The sequence below is a fragment of the Oratosquilla oratoria genome, chromosome 13 (genome assembly GCF_046742065.1).
Source record: "Oratosquilla oratoria isolate Oo_2021 chromosome 13, ASM4674206v1, whole genome shotgun sequence".
NCBI classification, from domain to species: Eukaryota; Metazoa; Arthropoda; class Malacostraca; order Stomatopoda; family Squillidae; genus Oratosquilla; species Oratosquilla oratoria.
In genome coordinates this window covers 39,509,387-39,514,386 of record NC_134789.1, presented here as the reverse complement: position 1 = coordinate 39,514,386, position 5,000 = coordinate 39,509,387, and the positions used below count along the sequence as shown (strand labels likewise).

Genomic DNA, 5,000 nt, shown 5'->3' with positions numbered 1-5,000 from the left:
CCTATTTATTTAATTTCTTTTAGAGTAATAACGATAAAAACAAACATTCAGATACTTATATTATATGTTTGCTTTTGTTATTACTTTAAGAGAAAATAAATAAATTCACAAATAAATAAATCTACTTAGAAACCTCCCTTATAAGGGGGAAGAAAGCCCGTGGTATATAAATAGATAAATGCACAAATAAATAAGAAATAATGGGTTCAAAGTTAGGTGATATTTTCAAGGAAGTAAAAATAAAAAAATAAAAAAATAAATTAATTAAAAAACTAAAAAATTTATTAAGCGATATTCTTTAAGAAAATAACAACAAAAACAAATAGAATAGATAGCCAAGATGAAACATAAATAAGGTTTTGATTAAGATGAATTTTTATCCAAATTGATGTTTTTATATATTTGACAAATACGTTCATGAGTAGTATGTCGTAATATCGCAGTTTTAATTTTCAGAAGTTGTGGTGAAACTTACCGTTTTAGAAGTGTCATATGTCTTATGTCCACTATAAATAACAGGGACTTATATCAACAAACTTTTATTTTACCTCCGCAGACGTAAGCAAGTTAAAGAGAAACAACAGTATATAAGATCAGGATCCCACAGAAGTAGGGCAAACCTAAAAAGATAAATAAATTAATAAGAATAAAAGCAATAATAGATTAAACAAAATAATAAACAATATATGTATAAATATAAATATATATATATATATATATATATATATATATATATATATATATATATATATATATATGTGTGTGTGTGTGTGTGTGTGTGTGTGTGTGTGTGTGTGTGTGTGTGTGTGTGTGTGTGTGTGTGTGTGTGTGTGTGTGCGTGTGTGTGTGTGTTGTATATATGTATATATATATATATATATATATATATTATATGATACATATGTATATATACATATATTTATATATATATATATATATATATATATATATATATATATATATATATATATATATGTGTGTGTGTGTGTGTGTGTGTGTGTGTGTGTGTGTGTGTGTGTGTGTGTGTGTGTGTGTGTGTGTGTGTGTGTGTGTGTGTGTGTTTATGTGTCTGTGTGTGTGCGTGATTATTCATGACTGAGCCTGCCCTATATCCTAACCTATTTGGGGGTCCACAACGATGTCGAATGCCACGTTTCATCTCTAGAGGGCGGCAGTGCCTGGCAGAGGCCGAGTCTTTGGGCACATCATTTCTGTTCGTAGATCTTTGTCTCTCTCTGGGTCAAGTTAACTTTTTACTTTATTTCTCTTTGTTCCATTACATTTCACAAATGTTTCATTTATATACTTGTGCATTGTGTCCTCAAAAATTTTCTAGGTCAAATTTTATATTTTCTTTATCATTTCCTTTTAATATATTTTACAACATTTATTATTTTTTCATATATTTTTGTGTATTCTAAGCCTCCTTCATGTTCATGTGGTCTTATTTCCTCAAATAATAACAAAACCAAATATTTTGTTGGAATGATGTTCCGGCCTCGACTAGAATTCGTTTTTTGTTTTTTTTATAGTTTCGGTGTGTCAGGAGTTTATGCTGTAGGCTTTTGGCTGACTGTGGTAAAGCCAAATTAAGTGTTCAGGATTTCAACGAGCCTCTCCCTGTAAAGGTCAGCTTTATTTGTTTTTGATATTGCTCTTATTTAGTATTATTCTCTTGCCCTGTAATTTCCTGGTGGTGGGTTCAAGTCCTGTGTTTTGCTCCGATTTCCAGCAGTGACTGTTTATTACCTGATCCATGGATAGTTCTTAAGGCGCATAATAAGGAAAGGTGACAGCTTCGGCCGAAGCTACTCAGTGCCTCATGGTGTATGTTGCTCACCTCGTCACTCCTCACTCTTGTAAAGGAAAAGGGTCTTTTAGTATATGCGTGCATTATAATCAATATTATCATCATCATCATCATCATCATCATCATCATCATCATCATCATCATCATCATCATCATCATCATCATTATTATTATTATTATTATTATTATTACCATTATCATCATTATCATTGATATTATTATTACTATTATTATTACTACGACTATTATTATTACTACTATTATTATTATTATCATTATTATTATTATTATTATTGTTATTATTATCATTATTATCATTATTATTATTATTATTATTATTATTATTATCATTATTATTATCATCATCATCATCATCGTTATTTTTATTGTTATCATTATCATTATTTTTATTATTATTACTATTATTATTATTATTATTATTATTATTATTACTATTATTTAATCATTAATCATTATCATCATTATCATCATTATTATCATTATCATCATTATCATCAATATTATTATCATTATTATCATTATCATTGTCATTATTATTGTCATTATTATTATCATTATTATTATTATTGTTATTGTTATTATTGTTATTATTATCACCATTGTTGTTGTTATTATCATTATCACTATCTTATTTTCATACTTTGCATATTCTCAATTATTTTTATTTAAATGTTTTGTTTTATTTTATTCTATTATACATCTACGCTTTATCCCATGGAAGCAGCGAGACGTTACAGAGACCTTTGAGTGTTTGCTTTCTGTCTCTCTAATCATTGTATCTCAGTTTTGTATGTTCCTCACTTTCCAGTATTTCGTTGCCACAACACGGGCGCCATTTTATCCTCTTGTGCCACGAATTTGAATTGCACCTTGTTGTTCCGGTTCTCTGTCGTTCAGTCCTGGACCTCTCTTACCTTTAGTATTTTACAGTGATTTCTCTCTGAATATCTGTTTTCTCCTGCTTTGCCACTATGTCTTTAATGACCCCTTTTTCGTCTGTATTCTGCTAGGATTCGTTTTATTTGAATCTGTTTCTTATTGTTTATCTTTTTTATATATTTTACTTATTTATTTATTCGATCATTTTTCTATTGTGAGGTGTCTTTACTCTATCCTCAGGGATTTATTTCTAATATTCTAATGCCTTTATCTTTATCTTATTTGCGATATTCTTTTATTTTTTTTTATTTATTTTTTTTTTTTTTTAGTTTCGAGTGACTGGTCTTTGTTATTTTGCGGAACCTTGTTCCCTTACTAGATAATTCTTTCCTTGCTTCACCTTTTTATTTTCCTTATTTATTTTCTTTTCTTTCTATGCCAACAGAGCTCTTCGATAGTGTTTCTTTGCCATACTGTGATGTACTTCTTATTGTGTTCATTAATACATTCATGTGCTTTGTCATGTTTTGCACGTAATATGAGTGTGTTCCAGTGGTGCAGTTGGTAGATTTCCCGGCTGCCACCACGCAGACCTGGGTTCGAATCCTGCCCAGGGTCAAAATAATTTCAGTATTGCTGGGTTGTGAGTTGTTACTTCAACTCTCGTGGGCGGGGAGCTGAGAATGTTCGCGCGTGTAAGGTCAGAGCAATACCCATAGATCGGTCATATATGAGCTCTGAGCTATCTTCTGGGAGGGAAGTAACTGCCGTTCACGAGTCCAACACGTGATCCAAGACCATGGTGAAACACACAGACACACACACACACACACACATATATATATATATATGTGTATATATATATATATATATAATATATATATATATATATATATATACATATGTACATATATATATGTATATATATATATGTATTTATATATTTAAAGATATATACATATATATATACATATGTATATATATATGTATATATATGCATATACATATACATATAATATATATATATACATATATATAATATATATATGTACATATATATATTCAATACTGGAAGATTAGAAATATGTAATGAAAATGAAAAAAGTGTAAAATTTTCATAAGCGATGTATTCAAAATGTCCAGCTTTTGACGATGAAGAGCATCGAAGTCAATCAACTGCGGAAGCAAACCAAAACGTCAGGGTGAAATGAGCTAATGAATGAAAATTCGTTCAGGAAATGCATTACAATCTATGTTAGGCAGGGATGGGCATATAATACCGGGATCAAAATAACATTATTCAATAAATTCTTGGAAATATAGATTATACCAGAAACCCTTACACTATATATATAACCTTATGTATGTGTATATATACATATATGTATATATATATATATATATGTATATATATATATATATATATATATATGTATATACTTATATATATGCATATACATATATATATATGTATATATATACATATACATATATACATATATATGCATATATATACATATATATATGCATATATACATATATACATATATATATATAAACACACACACACACACACACACACACACACACACACACACACACATACACACACACACACACACAGTCTGGTTTCTAAAAATTAAAGAACATCAGAATGGGAGGAAGGTCATTGTAGATATTTTAGTTAGCAGTAGTGATGAAGAATTATTTTTTACAGTTTATAGATAACCCACCCATTCATGTAGCTATCTCCACTTTTTCATCAACCATCCCGACAAAGTCAAGAAGAGTGTTGCCTCCGGTCTTTTCTTGAGAGCTTTTAGGATTTGTAGTCCTAGATTCTTGGACCGGGAGATTGACCTCATCAAAAGGCAACTTTTGAATTTGGCATACCTGTCCTGGTTCTTGGATCAAGCCCTCAGCAAGGCTCGAGCCAGCTATCTTAAAAATTCAGTTCCCACCACACAACCCTCTTTCAAAGATGTTTTAAAAATCCCCTATTGTAACTCCATCAGTCCTTCTTTTAAGTTAATTCCCAACAAGCGTCTCACAGTTGACTACCATTACCCTAACACTGTTCACAAACAAATTGTTAATGTTCATCAAAGGTTAAAGGGAAATGAGTCCCCAGGAGTGTATAGCCTTCCTTGTAAAGATTGTGATTTAGTGTACCTTGGTCAGACCGGAAGGGATCTTAAAACCAGGTTAATGGAGCACAAAAGATCCATTAGGTATGCCCAGGAAAATTTCGCTGTGCTCCAACACGTCAGTACCAAAAATCGGTCTTGAC

General features: G+C 30.3%; 1 protein-coding gene across 2 annotated transcripts in view; it reads left to right on the top strand.

The window, feature by feature from the left end:
- LOC143032392 (uncharacterized) overlaps positions 1-5,000 on the top strand; it is a 587,435-nt gene that overhangs the window by 312,054 nt on the left and 270,381 nt on the right. Inside the window, exon 2 of one of the 2 annotated variants that reach the window (XM_076197094.1) lies at positions 1,533-1,628. The exons of the other annotated variant lie outside the window; for it this stretch is intronic. The gene's annotated coding sequence lies outside the window, so the exon portion shown is untranslated. The remainder of the gene's footprint in view (positions 1-1,532; positions 1,629-5,000) is intronic. 2 annotated transcript variants of the gene reach the window in all.